The sequence below is a fragment of the Dendrobates tinctorius genome, unplaced genomic scaffold (genome assembly GCF_039654945.1).
Source record: "Dendrobates tinctorius isolate UK_male_01 unplaced genomic scaffold, ASM3965494v1 ptg000007l, whole genome shotgun sequence".
Taxonomy (NCBI): domain Eukaryota; kingdom Metazoa; phylum Chordata; class Amphibia; order Anura; family Dendrobatidae; genus Dendrobates; species Dendrobates tinctorius.
In genome coordinates, this window is record NW_027361675.1 from 15637380 (window position 1) to 15657720 (window position 20341).

Consider the following 20341-nt stretch of genomic DNA (forward strand, 5'->3'; position numbering starts at 1 on the left):
GCGTGTTTTTTTCCACGCGATTTCACCGTGATTTTACCGTGATTATGTTCGCGATTTTGCCGCGATTTTCACTTGCGATATTCAAGCACTTTCCAAGCGATTTGAAGCATCGCTTGGAAAGTGATTGACAGGTTGGTCAAACTCGTCAAACATAGTGTTTGACAAGTGTGAGCAGCTTTTTACTATTGAGGCCGCCTATGCAGCATCAATAGTAAAAGATAGAATGTTAAAATGCTAAAAAAAATAAAAAAATCAGGGTATATTTACCTTCCGGCGTCACGCGCTGCATTCCCGGGCCTCAGCGTTCCCAGTAATGCCTTGCGCGACCTGTGATAACGTTGGTCTCGCGTTGCTATAGCGATCTCGCGAGACCACGTCATCACAGGACCTTGCGGCAAGGCATTACTGGGAACGCTGAGGCAGGGAATGCAGCGCGGGACGCCGGAAGGTAAATATACCCCGATTTTTTATTTTTTGTTCTTTTTTTTACAGGGGTATGGTACCCAGGGCCTGGAGGACAGTCTCCTCTCCTCCACACCGTGGGTACCAACCGCACATGAGACGCTTAACTTCCCGCATGGTGGGCATAGCCACATGCGGGAAGTAAGCGATTCTCATGCATTCCTATGGGTGCGGAATCGCGGCAATCTTTGCGATTCCGCACAAAAGAATGACCATGCTGCGATTTTTTCCGCGATGTGATTCCGCCGCGGAAAAAAGCGCAGCATTAGCACAGCATGTGCGGAATGCCATAGGAATGCATGGGGGGTGTTCTGTACACGATTTTTAAACGTTTTTGCAGCGTTTTTGCGCCGAAAATCGCTGCAAAAACGCTTAAAAATCGCTACGTGGGCACACAGCCTAATAAATGGTATAATTACAAATATAGATAAATACAAATACAACACTAAAAATGTATAAGACTTTTACATTTTTGATTTGCGTTGCAGCTAGTGTGACTGCATCCTTTTGACCAGCCTGTGGGACATGGTGTCTTTTTTGGGGTTAAATGAAGTGCAATAAGCAAACACTGTGGATATGCAGACCCCCCACCTTGCAGCTGACCTCTTGCCTAACATCCCTCCACATAGTGTAATTTTTTGAGCATCTAAGCATATGTATAAAAGTGAAATGACTGACTCAGATTTGACATAAATGCTGAGGTAACAGTGAAGCGTTGTCCTCTATTGAAGGACACCACCTTGTCTAGATAAAGCCTTGTAAATGTTCCCCTCGAAAACTTAGTATTCTCTGCACCTTCCCATCATGTATATTTATAGCTGCATTAATAATGTTCTTCAAAAGGACTTATGTTACCAAACCATACATTAAATACACCTTCCTAAAAATAGATATTCCCAAGAGCAACAATCCAAGGAATGAAAATATGCATAAAAAAACTCATAGATTAAAAGCAGACATATTTCATGCAAAACAAATAACAGTATACATTTGGTGTGATTATGAGTAATAGAAATTATATTTAGTCATTTGGAATCCTTGTTATGTTTCTGTTCATTGCCCTATTTCAATCTGCCTGAAATTAATCAGCCTTGTTTTGTTTAAATATATCGACATACATTGTCCTGAAAAATCTGAGACAAACAAGATTTCTAGCCACAAGCTAAATGCAGTCAATGCATTTTGCTTATGTGAAGGATGTGTTGTTAGGTAGCTATGTTAATGCATTAATCTTACAGCATGGAAAACCAATGCCAGGTCTAATCTTCTGGAGAAAGATTGTGATGACTGATTTTTTTCATGAATAAAGGTAAACCAAGGGAATATTTTTGTATGATGTATACAAGAAATAAATGCTATTTTGTTACTGTACGGTACTTACCATATATACTCGTGTAGAAGCCGACCTGAGTATAAGCCAATGCACCTAATTTTGCCACGAAAACCTGGGAAAACGTATTTACTTGAGTTTAAGCCGGGTATGCATTGTCCCCTCATCCCTATCCTTATATGCATTGTCCCTTTATCCCTATCTTTGTATGCATTGTCCCCTCATCCCTATCCTTGTATGCATTCTCCCCTCATCCCTATCCTGGTATGCATGGTTCCTCATCCCCATCCTTGTCTGCATGTCTACTTATTCTCATCCTTGTCTACATGGATCCTTATTCCCATCCTTGTCTGCATGGATCCTTATTCCCATCCTTGTCTGCATGGATCCTTATTCTCATCCTTGTCTGCATGGCTTCTTATTCCCATCCTATCTGCATGGCTCCATATTCCCATCCTTGTCTGAATGGCTCTTTATTCCCTTCCTTATCTGCATAGCTCCTTTTTCCCATCCTTGTAAGCATGGTTCCTTATTCCTATCATTGTCTGCATGGCTCCTTATTCCCGTCCTTGTATGCAAGGCTCCTTATCCCCATCCTTGCATGCATGGTTTCTCATCCCCATCCTCACATGCATGGTTCCTCATCCCTATCCTTGTATGCATGGCCTCCATGAGAAAAGCATAAAAAAATCCTACATACCTTCCCTGCGTGCCCTCGCAGCATCTTGTTCCAGTACCAGCAGCTCCTGCGGCCGGATGATCATGTGTTCCCCGCTTATTAAGGAAATAAATATTCATTCCACACCTATGGGAGTGGAGAGAGGTGAATATATATGTGATCGGCCGGCCACAGAAGCTGCTGGAAGCCGGCAGCTGCGACTGTAACTGTGCGTGCAATAAGAGAAATGAATAATCATTGCCAGTGCAGTGAATATTCATTTCTCTTTAGCAGCGGTCAAAGTTACAGCCGCAGAAGCTGGCTCCTTCCTCCTGTGACCAGCTGCTCAGCCTCTCCCACTCCCTTGCCGTCTTCTGTCACAATGACTCGTATATAAGCCAAGTGTGGCGTTTTCAGGACAAAAAAATACTGAAAAACTTGGCTTAAAAATGAGTATTTACGGCACATTCCTATAACATATACAAAATCAAAATAATCGCAAGTCATTAAAAAGAAAACTTGTGAAGGTCTTGAAATGAAAAGATCGAGTCTGTGAAGAAAAGTGAAATACCAACAAATTAGAGATTAGTAAATATTTTGAAATTCGAAATTTGCCCGCTTCAACGAATTTGCCCAAAATATTAGTTTTGCGGCAAATAAATTTGTGTGAATTTCAATATTGGAAATCTTTCAATTGTAAAATACACATGGTGGAGAAGAGAGAGCGTGAAATAACCCAAGTGACCATAAGAACTTACACTTCAGAGGTGAGAAAACAAGGATCTCACTGACCATGAGAACATACATTTTACAGACCAGAGAAAGAAAGAGACAGAAGACCCTGCTGACCACAGGAACTTACACTTTACAGGGGTGAGAGAGGGAGACAGAGGACCCTGTTGACCATAAGAGATTAAACTTTACAGGCAAGAGAGAGAGAGGAATCTGTTGATAATAAAGGCTTACACTATAAAGGAGAGAATTATCCAGTGACTCTGGAGGTGGAACATGACTCTGCCCTACAAACTGTGCACCACTAGGAACCGCTGATCATCTAATGACCCAGGTATTGACCACCAATATACAGCTGTGGCAAAAATTAAGAGACCACTGCACAGTTTTATAAAAATCTGCTTCCCTACATGTCTGACATCCATTCCATTCCAATATCAGTTGAGCTCCAATCAGAGTACAGTAGTTCATTCTACTTAATGTGCTTCTGATTAGGTGATCACCTGAACCAAATCTTATTTAATGAAGGAAAATATCAAAAACCCGCTGTGGTGTTCACAATCCTCTTGCAATAGGACAAGCTGGATGGCAAAACAAGTGCTAGTAATATCCCAAAAGTAATAGAAATGAAAAAATAACTTTTAACCATACTAAAGGAGTTTAAAAGAAAAGTCTTGAGTGAGGAAAAGAAGGGCTCAATTCTGGCTTTACTAGCAGAGGGATACAGTGAGCATCAAATTGACTGCCATCTTAAAATTTCTAAGATGGCAGTCAATTACAACAAGGTCAAGCAACAGACATTGGGGACAACAAAGCTACCGACCGGCAGAGGACGAAAATGACTCTCCACTGACTGGTATGACCTTCATCTTATTTGAATGTCACTCAACAACCACAGGATGAGATCAAATGACCTACAAAAGGAATGAAAAATGGCAGCTGGGGTGAAGTGCATGGCAAGAACAGTTTGTAACAGGCTCCTAGAGGCAGGGCTCAAGTCATGTAAAGCTAGAAAAAAGGCTTTCATCAATTAGAAGCAAAGGAGAGCCAGGCTGAATTTTGCCAAAGACCATAAGGATTGGACCATAGAGGACTGGAGTAAGGTAATCTTCTCTGATGTGTCTAATTTTCAGCTTTGCCCAACAAAATTGAAATTTGGTGGAGTATTTGGGATTATCTGGGGATGCTTCAGCAAGGCTGGAATTGGGCAGGTTAATCTTTGTGAAGGACGTATGAATCAAGCTGCATACAAGGTTATCCTGGAAAAACAGTAGATTTTTTCTGCTCAGGCAATGTTCCCCAACTCTGAGGACTGTTTTTTACAACATAATAATGCGCCATACCACACAGCTAGGTCAATCAATATGTGGATGAAGGACCACCACATCAAATCCCTGTCATGGCCAGCCCATTCTCCAAACCTGAACCTCATTGAAATCCTCTGGAATGTAATCAAGAGGAAGATGGATAGTCACAAGCCATCAAACAAAGAAGAACTGCTTAAAATTTTTGTACCAGGAGTGGCATAACGTCACCCAAAAGCAGTGTGAAAGACTAGTGGAAAGCATGCCAAGACTCATGGACGCTGTGATTAAAAATCATGGTTATTCCACAAAATATTGACTTCTGAACTCTTCCTGAGTTAAAACATTGTTGTTTCTAAATGATCATGAACTTACTTTTTTAGCATTATTTGAGGTCTGCAAGCACTGCATTTTTTGTTATTTTGACCATTTCTCATTTTCTGAAAATAAATACAATATTTAGTGCTTGGAAATTCGAAGACATGTTGTCAGTAGTTTATAGAATAAAATAGCAATTTACAGTTTACTCAAAAATATACCTATGAATAGAGAATTCAGACAAACTGAAAATTTTGCAGTGGCCTCTTAAATTTTGCTAGAACTGTACATGGTATGATAATTTGTATATTCAGGGCATTACGGTATGGTCCGCTTGGCATCACTAAATGACGTTTGCCTGCTCTCTGCTGCTTCAGTAATGTGGAAAAATTATGCCAGGCAAGTTTGTTTTTCTTGCAAACTACAAATCGAATCTCAAGATGATCAAATTAGTATGAAACAAGGATTTTTAGGATATTTAACTCAGAACTTGATCTTCTGCAAATTGATCAACTTATCTCTACAACAAATTATTTTAAAGTTTGAAAAACATCACATAGATTCAATTTATGTTTTCTTCTTAAAGGGGTAGTTTTAGTGAGACTAGTAAGAACTAGAGATGAACGAACTTGCTCGGAAAATGTTCACCAATCTCAAATTCTTCACGAACATAGCACATTCGACTTTATGTTTTTTTTTTTTTATTGAAAGTCGGCAACATTTGGTCACAGTTCAGTAAATCACCTTCTTTTTACTAATGCTTTTGTTATGACTTTGGCTGGGATTGTGGTGCTGTATGATAATCGGGGGCATCAGGGGTACATTTTTGATGAGGGGAGGGGGTATACCAAGGTCAGAGAAGCTTCAGAGTGTATTTTTTTCTTTTTTTTCTTTAATAATCTAAATGTGTGTACATTCCGGCAGCCAATAAGGGCGCCTAAACCATCCACAATGTCATGACACAAGTTCATCTGTGATTGGCTGTCACATGTCCCTGGCCATATAAAAAATGGACATCTTGCTTTGCTGTCGCCATTTTCTCAGTGCTACAGTGCAGATAGGCTGCTCTTGCCAGTGCTGCTGCTGCTGAAAGTGAATTTGTCACTTAACTAGATAGGATCCTGTTCTGTATAAAATCGATCTTCCATCATCTAACGAGATTGTGCTAAAACTGTGTTGCAGTCTCAGGAGGCCCCATTTGCTAATCAAAATCACATGTGACAAAATTGTTTCATTGAGAAATCATTACATCAGATTTCCACTTAAAAATCTTTAGGCCTAATATTATGGTGCAGCCAGGAGGCCTTTTTTGCTAATCCGAATCATTTGGGATAAAACTGTGTTGCAGTAAGGAATCAGGAGGCCACACTTACTCATCAAAATCATTAAGTATAAAAGTGTTGTTCAGGCACACTATCTAAGAAAATAAATTGCGATTGTTCATTTAGTGAAAGGTGACTGACAGGTGTGGGACTAAGGTTGTGAAACAACAGGGTAAAAGAGAGAAAGGATACACACAACAGGAGGGGGAAAAAGTGAGGTCATGGTGGTAGGGGGAATAAGATTGGCTTTCGAAATGTACGTGGGTTAGGTGTTAATGTTAATGAAAGCTAAAGTGAACAAACATCATTTCATCCTCTCCAAAGACTACTGACAACATCTGTTACTGGACGGGCTACTCGACTCCCTTCCTTTTTAAGCAGCACAGTGGTACATCTTGTAGATGATGCTCAGAGAGAGCATGTGTTACAGTGAATGGCAAGTGCTGCATCAAGTGGCCTATCCTCCTCTTCCTCCATCTTAACATCACACATAGTACAATTCTCAGAGGTGGCACCCCAATCACCCTTTTTTCTCCCCATGTCACAAATTTCTAAGCACCCAACTGACTGTGGGGAACCATAGATAGGCCATTCTGCAGAGCTGCTCACAAATTCTATTTCACGGGCATCAGAGGTCTGCTCCAAAGGTTCAGAGAATCCAGAGGAAGAAAGCATCTGCACTGAGGCCTAAAATTTTTTCATGTTGGATTTGGCGCCGGATGAAGTAGGGTTCAAGCAGAATCCAGACCCTCATCACCAGATGTTTACCAGCGTGGGTGGAGCTGATCCTGATGAGACTCAGATTCCAGAGGTACATACAGACTGTACTCTACTGTCAGGGCAAATAGAGGAAGAGGGTGACTCTCAGGGAGAGTAGTGTGAGGACAGAGAGAATGACGATGAGGTTGTGAACCCAGGGGTACGCAGCTGAGCAACTTACCAGATGAAGTGGAGGAGGCGGAAGATGAGTAGGTTACGTTGCGGCTTCCCATATAAACATGAAGTGATGCAGCCAACTCCAGTTGCAAATGTGCAGTTCACAGGAGTGGCAAGAGTTGCCTAGCCTGGGCCATTTTTTAAATTGCAAAGGATTAGTGATGAGCAAGTATACTTGTTACTCGAGATTTACTGAGCATGCTCGGGTGATCTCCGAGTATTTGGATGTGCTCGGAGATTTAGTTTCTGTCGCCATAGCTGCATGATTTGCTGCTGCTAGACAGCCTGAATATATGTGGGTATTTCCTAACAAACAGGCAATGCCCACATGTATTCAGGCTGGCTAGCAGACACAAATAATGCAGCTACAGCGACAGAAACTAAATCTCCGAGCACATCCAAATACTCGGAGATCACCTGAGCATGCACGGGAAATCTCGAGTAACAAGTATATTCGCTCATCACTACAAAGGATGACCCAATTCATGTTATCTGCCAAATTTGCAAAAAACCTCAGCAGAGGCAAAAATTGCAATAATTTGACAACTACATACATGAACTGGCACATGCGCAATCAACCAGCCTTAGTGTGGTAATATCTTTGCCCTAAAATGCCGACTAGCGGGCCGCGCCATTTACAGGTTATCTATAGCTTTCTGACTGAGCACTCCGCCCTTCACCAAGCTGTGATTTTAATTACATCCAATCACATTTGGTTCCTATCTTCCTATAAATATAGGCTTTATCAAGTTATTAGCCAGAGGTAAGTGTTCACACTAGGCAGTTAGATTAGGGACCCATTCGATCTTGAGATTACCTTGACGTTGGTGAATGGGCTCTCAATTTTTGGCCAAATTTTGTGCTAAGCATCTCATGTGTCTTTTCCAAATTTCAAAAGCCATTATGCTGTTCACACTTCATAGATTTCATATTGACATGTCTTAATGCAATTGAGTGCAACTATTTTTCTCATTTTGCCATCTACAGGTTATCCCATCAACCACATCTGCTGCTTCTTCAAAACACGCTTGTAGAAAATCTTAAAAGTGGTTTTCCCCAAGACAGCAGTGAAGCACACAGTGTGCATCACAATTCTAGATGTCTAATATGGGGACCATCAAGGCATCATCACAAAAACATTAGTAGCAGCACCAGCAGCAGTGTAAGTGGCATATCCATTTTCTGTGAGACATTTCACACTTTCTTAGACCAGCCCATTTAGCATCAGAAAAGAGTGCAAGTCTGACACGTTGTGAACGACTGGAGAGGATGGTGCAGGAGTATCTGGAGTTCAATATCAATGCCATCCTGTGTGATACTGACTGCTGAGCCGTTTATTACACCGAATAAACGGAGTACACATCCAATGTAAATAGAAATACAATTTATTTACCACATCAAAAATTAATTATGACATAACAATATATAAAATACACGAATAAATGATCCGGTGGTGGCGCTGCATTTGTCCCGCTTGATTGAAGATGGGTAAGCACAATTGCGCTTGATTATGGGGTCTTTTCATTCAGATTGCGCACCTGTTTGTGACCTCCTCTAACTTTAGAGTTTTTAATAATTGGCCCATCATTATTGGTATGCACTAAGCACTTTATATATATATTTTGTTCTGGACAAAAGCAGCTTCTATTACCGGATCCTTTATTCATGTATTTTATACATTGTTATGTCATAATTAATTTTTGATGTGGTAAATAAATTGGATTTCTATTTACATTGGACGTGTACTCCGTTTATTCGGTGTAATATGCTATGCAGGAGTGTCCACCCATAGTAACATAGTAACATAGTTTTGAAGGCTGAAGGAAGACCTTATGTCCATCTAGTTCAGCCTATTTTTAGTGCAGCTGTTCTGCATTGTTAATCCTGGGGAAGGCAAAAAATCCACAGAGTAGAAGCCAATTTTCTCCACAGGGAAAAAAATTCCTTCCCCTAAGCTGGGTCAACCATCTACCTATAATATTGTTATTCGTAACCTTCTATACTGTTACTCACAAGAAAAGCATCCATTCCTTCCTTAAATTCATTCAGTGACTTGGCCATCACCACTTCCTCAGGAAGAGAATTCCAGAGCCTCACTGCTCTTACCGCGAAGAACCCTCTTCTATGCTGGTGCAGAAATTGTCTTTCCCCCAAACGAAGAGAATGCTCCCTTGTTCTTGTCACAGTCCTTGGTACAAACAGTTCATTGGAGAGATCTCTGTATTGCCCTCTGATATACTTGTACATATATATATAAAGTCTCCCCTAAGTCTTCTCTTTTCTAGAGTAAATAGGCCTAATTTTGATAACCTTTCTGGGTATTGTAGTGAACCAACTCCATTTATCATTTTAGTAGCCCGCCTTTGAACTCTTTCAAGTTCAGTAATGTCTTTCTTAAGCACCGGCGTCCAAAATTGCACACAATACTCCAAGTGTTGTCTGACGAGTGATTTGTACAGAGGGAGAATTATGTTTTCATCTCGTGTCCCCAGACCTCTTCTAATGCATCCCATGACCCTATTTGCTTTGGTGGCAGCTGCCTGACACTGGGCACTCCAATTTAGCTTCTTATTGACTAAGATGCCTAAGTCTTTTTCTATGTCTGATTTCCCTAGCCGTTTCCCATTTAGTAAGTAATTGTAGCATCTGTTTCTCCTTCCCATGTGCATAACATTACACTTATCTGTGTTAAACCTCATTTGCCATTTTTCAGCCCAATTCTCCAATTTACTCAAATCTGTCTGTAGTTGCAAATTGTCCTCCTTTGTGTTAACTACCTTACAAAGTTTTGTATCATCTGCAAATACTGATAAGCCATCAACTAGATCATTAATAAATATATTAAATAGTAGGGGGCCCAATACAGAACCCTGTGGTACCCCACTAGTAACCCTGGCCCAATCTGAGTATACACCATTAATAACCACTCTTTGTTTTCTATCACTAAGCCAGCTACCTACCCATCTACACACATTTTCCCCTAGCTCAAGCTTTCTCATCTTACTTACCAATCTTTTATGTGGGACAGTGTCAAATGCTTTAGAAAAGTCAAGATAAATGACATCCAATGATTCTCCTTGGTCCATGATCCCTTTCAGGCAGTACTACATAGTGCATGACTTTTCTGGGGTCTTTATGTTTGTGTTCCATATGGTTTTGTTTTATATGACTGCTGAGCCATGTATCTAATCCTATTCTGTGTGATACTGTCTGCTGAGCTGTGTATCTAATCCTATTCTGTGTGATACTGTCTGCTGAGCCATGTATCTAACCCTATCCTGTGTGATACTGTGGGCTGAGCTGTGTATCTAATCCTATCGTGTGTGATACTGTCTGCTGACCTGTGTATCTAATCCTATTCTGTGTGATACTGTCTGCTGAGCTGTGTATCTAATCCTATTCTGTGTGATACTGTCTGCTGAGCCATGTATCTAACCCTATCCTGTGTGATACTGTGGGCTGAGCTGTGTATCTAATCCTATCCTGTGTGATACTGTTTGCTGAGCAGTGTATCTATTCCTATCCTGTGTGATACTGACTGCTGAGCTGTGTATCTAATCCTATCCTGTGTGATACTGACTGCTGACCTGTGTATCTAATCCTATCCTGTGTGATACTGACTGCTGAGCCATGTGACTAATCCTCTCCTGTGTGATACTGACTGCTGAGCTGTGTATCTAATCCTATCCTGTGTGATACTGACTGCTGAGCAGTGTATCTAATCCTATCCTGTGTGATACTGGGCTCCCCCTGCAGTCTGTGTCAGAGGGTGGTCTGTGTTGGCACGGTAATAAATTGTGTTATTTCCAGCTTTACAGAAGGACGATAACACCATAGAAATGATAAGAATAATAGGCCAAATTGTTTGGTGAATTGGAACGCGCGGGGTTAAAATTTTGCCTCACAATATAGCCTATGACGCTCTCAGGGTCCAGACGTGTGACTGTGCAAAATTTTGTGGCAGTAGCTGAGACGGTGCAGATGCCAATCTCGGACATGCAGTCAAAGCCAAAAGTATTGACACCCCTGCAATTCTGTCAGATAATACTCAGTTTCTTCCTGAAAATGATTGCAAACACAAATTCTTTGGTATTATTATCTTCATTTAATTTCTTAAATGAAAAAACACAAAAAGAATTGTCCTAAAGCCAAATTGGATATAATTCCACACCAAACATAACAAAGAGGGTGGACAAAAGTATTGGCACAGTTCGAAAAATCATGTGATGCTTCTCTAATTTGTGTAATTAACAGCACCTATAACTTACCTGTGGCACCTAACAGGTGTTGGCAATAACTAAATCACACTTGCAGCCAGTTGACATGGATTAAAATTGACTCAACCTCTGTCCTGTGTCCTTGTGTGTACCACATTGAGCATGGAGAAAAGAAAGAAGACCAAAGAACTGTCTGAGCACTTGAGAAACCAAATTGTGAGGAAGCATGAGCAATATCAAGGCTACAAGTCCATCTCCAAAGACCTGAATGTTCCTGTGTCTACCGTGCGCAGTGTCATCAAGAAGTTTAAAGCCCATGGCACTGTGGTTAACCTCTCTAGATGTGGCCAGAAAAGAAGAATTGACAAGAGATTTCAATGCAAGATTGTGCGGATGTTGGATAAAGAACCTCCACTAACATCCAAACAAGTTCAAGCTGCCCTGCAGTCCGAGGGTACAACGGTGTCAACCCGTACTATCCGTCGGCATCTGAATGAAAAGGGACTGTATGGTAGGAGACCCAGGAAGACTCCACTTCTTACCCCGAGACATAAAAAAGCCAGGCTGGAGTTTGCCAAAACTTACCTGAAAAAGCCTAAAACATTTTGGAAGAATGTTCTCTGGTCAGATGAGACAAAAGTAGAGCTTTTAGGGCAAAAGCATCAACATAGAGTTTACAGGAGAAAAAAGAGGCATTCAAAGAAAAGTACATGGTCCCTACAGTCAAACATGGCGGAGGTTCCCTGATGTTTTGGGGTTGCTTTGCTGCCTCTGGCACTGGACTGCTTGACCGTGTGCATGGCATTATGAAGTCAGAAGACTACCAACAAATTTTGCAGCATAATTTAGGACCCAGTGTGAGAAAGCTAGGTCTCCCTCAGAGGGCATGGGTCTTCCAGCAGGACAATAACCCAAAACACACTTCAAAAAGCACTAGAAAATGGTTTAAGAGAAAGCACTGGAGACTTCTAAGGTGGCCAGCAATGAGTCCAGACATGAATCCCATAGAACACCTGTGGAGAGATCTAAAAATGGCAGTTTGGAGAAGGCACCCTTCAAATATCAGGGACCTGGAGTAGTTTGCCAAAGAAGAATGGTCTAAAATTCCAGCAGAGCATTGTAAGAAACTCATTGATGGTTACCAGAAGCAGTTGGTCGCAGTTATTTTGGCTAAAGGTTGTGCAACCAAGTATTAGGCTGAGGGTGCCAATACTTTTGTCCGGCCCATTTTTGGAGTTTTGTGTGAAATGATCAATGTTTTGCTTTTTGCTTCATTCTCTTTTGTGTTTTTTCATTTAAGACTAATTAAATGAAGATAATAATACCAAAGAATTTGTGTTTGCAATCATTTTCAGGAAGAAACTGAATATTATCTGACAGAATTGCAGGGGTGTCAATACTTTTGGCCATGACTGTACACACATACATACATACACTTTTTCCCCATTATGTACCTAGGGCAAAATTGTTTGGTGAATTAGAACGCGCGGGGTTAAAATTTCACCTCAGAGCATAGCCTATGATGCTCTCGGGGTCCAGACGTGTGACTGTGAAAAATTTTGTGGCTGTAGCTATGACGGTGCAGATGCCAATCCCAGACATACACACATACATACACACACACACACACACACACACACACACACACACACACACACACACACTGAGCTTTATATATTAGATCTGATCAAATATAGTATTACTAAGAACTCTGCATTACTTAGATGCACTTTTGCTTTAAATTTATTTAATTACAGCAGGGTTTTTCTCATTTTGTCTTTTGTAGGTTTTGTATGCTCTATGGCCAATGTGAACATGCCTTTATATGTTGCATGTATACCAACTCAAACCAAGCTCAATTTTTATGTTTTTTTTCTTTGTATTTTTGCATTTTGTGCAAGCTGAGGTATGGCCTCCCTCTCCTGAGCTGGAAATTATATTTAAAGGCTTCCCCTGACTGGTGTCCACTGATTCGGACCCGGTCCTTGTCTGCCCTTATTCACACACGAGCGTTATGCTATATTTGATCAAATATAGTATTACTAAGAACTCTGCATTACTTAGATGCACTTTTGCTTCAAATTTATTTAATTACAGCAGGGTTTTTCTCATTTTGTCTTTTGCAGGTTTTGCTTGCTTTATAGCCAATGTGAACAGGTGTTTATATGCTGCATGTATACCAACTCAAACCAAGCTCAGTTTTTGTGTTTTTTCCATATACATATATATATATATATACAGTATATATATATATATATATATAATCAGATTGATACATACTGTACAGTGGTGAAAAAAGTGGGAGAAATTGCATAATTGGTGACTGACTAAAAACTTTTTTCCCCACTGTGTGTTTATATATATATATATATATATATATATATACACTGTATATTTATATATATATAGTATCATGACTATTTGTTAAAGTGCCTAAATAATTAAGTGACGTGCAGAGGAGATACAAAAATGATCATAATAAAAAGGTGACAATTAAAGTGTCAATGCAAAAAAGGGAGGGCCCAAACAATCATGGCTAAAAATTTAATTTAACTATGGTGTAATATACTCCACTAAAAGAAATAGATTAAAAACATATGTGACATGCACAAGTGTGAACAAGTCGGTCAGACAATGCTCACACCACCCAATGGCTGAAACACAACAAGAAAACACAAAATGACAAATTTGCAAAAATACTCTGCAGTAAAAAACAAGACAGTAATCAGCAAGTGCTGTATAACAAGTACAGGGTATTTAGTCGATACGTTTTTTGCAAAAAATGTATACCAAGCCGCTTCACCACGTCACGGTAACCCTTCACGAAGCAGTCCCTATCTAATGTATTTAAAACCTGAACATGTGAACAGTGTCTAAATGAACAGGATACAGACTGGCGCCTCCTAGTATATGGGCTTGTGGTGTAAGACAGCTCATTTATGTGCATGTCACACAGGAGAGGGGTGGGGTCTCCCAAACCACTAAAAAAAATTAGATATCCTGTATACATATATTTTTTTCATATGCATATTCCTTGATGTAATATCCCCTTTGTTTCTGCTTGGATGGTATTATTATCTTCATTTGCATGAGTTCTCTTCTTATTCCCACGAGTATTACACCTCTTATGGGAGTTTTTTTGTTGTTGACTAGTGATGAACGAGCACTAAAATGCTTGGTTGATCGTTGCTCGAGTCGAGCAAATTGGAAGACTCGGGTACTCGGACAGAACAACAAGCCCAATGGAAGTCTATGGGAGACCCGAGCATTTTTACCGCGATCCCCCGGGGGTCCTTTTAGGCTCTAAAAATGTCTGAAAATGATGGAAACACATCTCAAATGACACGGGGACATAATGAGGATCGCCCCTAGAAGCATAGAGTCAGCTCCTAGTTCAAAGCTTTAAACAATTTTTTCAGAGTTTCATGCCATTTTTACTGAAGCACCGAAAAACATACTGTACCAAAACGGATTTTGCTGGGAAATTTGTTAAGGTACATCCTTTCCAGGTTAATTACTTGTATATAAGGCAAAATAATTATCCCCAGACTAAAATGTTCCACCCCCACTTGGGCTACAGTATGTTCAGACACAGCGTTTTTGAAGCATTTTTCAACTTTAAAATTGTAAAATTGCTTTCAACCAAAACAAATGCATTCACTGGGAAATGTCATTGTAACATTTAACAACCCTAGCTGGCCATGTGGTGTGTGACACATAAGCAGACACAGCTTGTTTCATTTTTGAAGGAGGGACTCTTAAAGTCACAGAGCCTATTTTTACAGGGGTATCAGGCAGCATTAATCTGCTTAAAGGGCCATTATTAAACAGTAGGTCGCCTAAACTGTTATAGCCTATGCAGTGAGTGGATGGGCTGCCAAGAATTATGACACACCCCATTACCCCTTTCATGAGATGTCCATGAGGGCCTCCATAAAAAATGATGCATTGAATGGAAGGCCTGCCCTGCTACCAAGTTATATGCACCCCAATTAGCCTTAGAACCCACATACTGTATGGGCCCTGGAAAATCAACTTCACCTTATTCATTTTGTACTTCCATACTCTTTTCTTATGCATTGACAGCAAGACCTGCCCTGCTGCCAAGTCATTTGCACCCCAATAAGCCTTTGAACCCACATACTGGATGGGCCCAGGAAAATCTACTTCACCTTATTCATTTTGTACTCCCATACTCTTTTCTTATGCATTGACAGCAAGGCCTGCCCTGCTGCCAAGTCATTTGCACCCCAATAAGCCTTTGAACTGACAAACTGGATGAGCCCAGGAAAATCTACTTCACATTATTCATTTTGTACTCCCATTCTGTTTTCTTATGCATTTACTGCAAGGCCAGCCCTGCAACCAAGTCATATGCACACAATAATCCCAATCCCCCTTGGAAGAAACATGGAGGAGAGCCTCTGAACAAAAAATGTCCAATTAAAAAGGAGCGGGTCTCCTAGACTTGTAATACCCATACACGCAGTGCATGGGCTGACAAACATTTCCCCATGGGGGCTACATTTTTAAAAAATATACAGTGAGCATCAAGACACCCTTGCCAAAAATTGGACTGCCTGTAGCATCAGAGAACACATTAACCCTGGGCCTGATGATGGTGCTGGTTGACTGTGGGCAGCAACAGGTGCAGGGCTCGAGGCATCTTCACAGGCACGGTGAACTGAGGATTGGCTTGGATGCGAAACATTGGAAGAAGCAGTGTTGTCATGTGCAGACAGTGTTCCTGGAGTCTGGGGTTCAGCCATCAAAGTCGGGTGCTTTGCTTCCATGTGCCTAATCATGTGGGTGGTGGTCAAGCTGGTAGTTTTGCTGCCCCTGCTGATGCGGCCATGGCAAGTGCTGCAAATGACCTGTTTGGGGTTATCAGCAGAGTCTTTAAAAAGTAACTAGACTCAGGAAGATCTAACAGAAGGAATGGCAACTTCCGTCCTGTTGGTGTTACGGGGAACAGATGCACGTCTATTGTCTGCAGCCACCACACTGCTTCTTCCTGCTTGTTGGGGTGAAATGCCTCCTTCCCCATGTTTGCTGCTTTCTTCGCTCTGCATGTCCTCCTGCCAGGTTGGGTCAGTCACTATGTCATCCACCACCCTGTTTCTCCTCCTGACTATTCAGCAATTGTGTCTCATCATCATCCACCTCAGGTGACCGTGGCTGCGCAAAGATTTTTGCATCGCTACATGGTATATTAACTTTCCCCGCTTCAAGTGGAGCGGGCGAGAGGCACGAATCTCCAAATTGATAACTGAAAAGCTCTTCGGAGTGTCCGATTGTGGTGTCAGTTGTCTCAGGACACTCGGCATGGTTGGAGGAAGGAGGATCAGGGTGAGTAATATCTGATCCACACTCACAGCTACTCAGACTTGACAGTGTAGAAGATATGGTGGTGGTGGCTATTATCCGCTATTCAACCAACAACCATTTCACACAGCTCTGGAATCAATAGTGGTGTGGTGTAGTCCCCTAGAAACTTAGACAGGAAATTTGAGCACGAAGATGTGGGTCTTTGCTGTGGCCCACTTTCTGCTTGACAACGGTCTTGTCCTCTGCATACACCATCAGCATCACGTCCACTTCCCCATCCCTTGCCCATTTTAAATGGACTACTGAAATATTTGAAAACCTCAATACAAATGGATTTCTTGGGAGAAAAATTAGATGTGATAAGTATGCCTGCAAAGCAAACAATTTTCCACCACAGATATACCAGGTCTCAGCCTGAGCTAACAGACTGTAATAATTTTTTATTATTTTTTGGATACAAAAGACTGCTGGATATAACGACTGCTACAGCCAGGCCAAAAAAAGGAAACCATCGTAAACTGGCCAAACTTTCAACACACACAGAGATAAGCGGGTACGAAGATATCGCACCAAAAAATGTGTGGCCTGTATGTGGTTTTTTGGCCCAAAATACTGCTTTATTTTTGCACAACAGCCAGGCAACAAAGAAAAAAGCCGGAAACTGGCCAAAATTTCACCACACACAGATAAGAGCTGGCACGAAGATACCGCACCAAAAAATGGGTGTCCTTTTTTGTTTTTTTTGGCCTAAATACTGCTTTATTGAAGCCAAACTAACAGCCAGGCACAAAAGAGAAAAAAGCCGTAAACTGGCCAAAATTTCACCACACACAGATAAGAACTGCCATGAAGATACAGCACCAAAAATGGGTGGCCTTTTTTTGTTTTTTTTGGCCTAAATACTGCTATATTGAAGCCAAACTAACAGCCAGGCACAAAAGAGAAAATAGCCGTAAACTGGCCAAAATTTCACCACACACAGAGCTGGCACGAAGATATCGCACCAAAAAATGGGTGGTCTTTTTTGTTTTTTTTTTCGCCCTAAATATTGCTTTATTGAAGCAAAACTAACAGCCAGGCAAAAAAGAGAAAAAAGCCATAAACGGGCCAAAATTTCAGCACCCACAGATATGATATGTGCAATGCTCTATATACACACATACAGTGCCTGCAGGCCTTGCACTGATGTGTATACAGCAATGTACACTCCCCTGCCTGCCTAAGGCTGGAGTCACACACATCGTAGAAAAATACGGACCATACTTTACGTCCGTAATACGCATAAATGGTCCTTAAATAGTGCTCCGTATGTCATCCGTTGTCAGGGTTTGGCCGCATATTTTTCTCATGTAAGCATCCGTATGTAATCCGTATGTGATCCGTATAGCGTTTTTTTCTCGCAACCTTGCAAAATGGACATTTAATGGTTTTGAGGCCTGCACATAATTTAAATCATCAGCACCAACCCTATTTATTGCCTCAACCTCTGGTGGCAGCCTCCAAACTGCCCATTTTGGTGCTCTGCTTGTGTTGGTGCCTTGGTAATTGTTAGCAAACATGTTTGACACACTTCAGTTTACCCCAACTGACCGTGTTCTGTTCAACTGGGTTTTGTCCCGGCACTTTGGCCAGCCATACCCAGTGATTGTGGATCCGAGGAGGAGGAGACGAATGTGGGTGCATCTGCATTTGAGACAACGCCTCAATAAAGGCCATTTTCACATGCTTTATGCAGCTCTGAGGACACATCCTGACAAGTTTTTCCTCTATTGTCGGAGGACTGTTTCTACCTTTGATGTTTTGTTGGAGACAGTGCGCCCAGGGATCACCTTCCAGGACACCCGGATGCGCAAATGCATCTCTGCGGAGGAGCACCTTCTCCTTACGTTACGGTATGTATTTCTCAGCTACAGAATGTATGTAGATGATTATTTTCTCAAATAATTCTCTTACTCAGTAACCCCTTTTTGGCCAAGAAACATTAGGTATTGGTACCAAATATATGCTCTCAAAGTTAGAACACTTTGATGTGTTATTCCACATAACATAGCCGTGGGACATGTGTATATATAGATTGTTCGCCTAGCTTCTTACTTACACACTGTTCTGGTGATCTATATGTAATGTGTGCATCCTTTAGCATGTATTTTAATGTATATATTTTCTACATTTGTTTAATTGTAGGTTCCTCTCAACTGGCCTTTCTTATGCAGCACTCCATCTGGAGTTTTTGATTGGACGATTGACAATATCCGGCATCGTTCGTGTTACATGTTCGGAAATCTGGTCCAGAGTTCATCATCTGGTCATGCCAGAGGCCAAGATGGGAGACTGGTTGAGGATTTCCAAGGGATTTGAGTTGCACTGCCAATTCCCCAATTGTATTGGAGCCCTGGAAGGGAAGCACATCTGTGTGCGTAAGCCGCCGAACTCAGGTTCCAATTCTATAATTATAAACAATATTTTTCTGTGGTTTTGTTGGCTCTGGTTGACAGTAACTACAGGTTTATAATTGTAGACATTGGGGCTTATGGAAGAACTGGAGACTCTCGAGTTTTCAATTCTTCCATTATGGGTCGCCGGCTGCACAATAACCTGTTGGACCTACCACCTCCACGGCAGCTGCCAGGCTCAAATCAAGAAGCGGTGCCTTATGTCCTGTCCTAGTGGGGGATGAAGCCTTCCAATAGATCAGGCATGTCATGAGGCCTTACCCGCGCAGAAACCTTGACCACGGCGCAGGATTTTTAATTTGCGCCTTTCACGTGCCCGAAGACTGGTGGAGTGCCCCTTCAGCATTCTTTGTGCCAAATGGTGTGTCCTCCAGTCTGCCATTCAGCTGACTGAAGCCAATGTCAATGAGGTCATCAAAGCTTGTGTGGTCTTCCATAACTTCACTAGACTGCATGATTGCTCCTCATCTGATGTGACTGAAGGTGTGGTGGACAATGGGGATAGGCCTAGGCCACATGTGCTCCCTTTACGGCGTCCTCTCTCAAAGTACGTGACGTGTTCACCCAGTATTTTGTTTCACCTCATGGTGCTACTACCTGGCAAGATCAGGCTGTATCTATGTTGTGATAAAAAAGAAAAAATGCCAGCTTACCCGGTTGGATCAAAAGATAAGCTGCTATACTGTATAGGCTCTCAGCAGTGGATAAATGACAGGAGCTCTTGCCAACAATAAATGCGAAAAGGAGATGAATCCAGCGAGCCAAGGTTGAAGTACATAAAAAAAATTTTTCTTTATTTCAAACGTAGATTAAAAATATTTATCCATAGCAGCATATTATAAATATAGGCAAAGATAGGAAAAATTACTGCTGTAAAGCGCACGGCAAGACGCGTTTCGGCTAAACCTTTATCATTGCCATAATACACATTGCTCTTTTTCTGGGATATAAGAAGGAAAAGATCCTAAGATAGGTGGTGCTATAGTTGATTAAGCGTTAATAGATCACACTTGTGGGCATCCACCTATAAGATTAACTATTTAAAAACAAGTGTTAACCCTAACAAACGCTAATACGCTAGCAGTAATTTTTCCATATATTTTACAAATATTTTACAATACATGATATAACAGAATATATATACAGAGATTTTTTTCTCATGTTATCCTCCACAATACTTCCATAATATAATTTTTACTCAAAAAGATATATATTTATGAACTTAAGACAAAGCAGGTTATAATTATTAACATAAGAATCATAATTTTAGGATTTTTAATA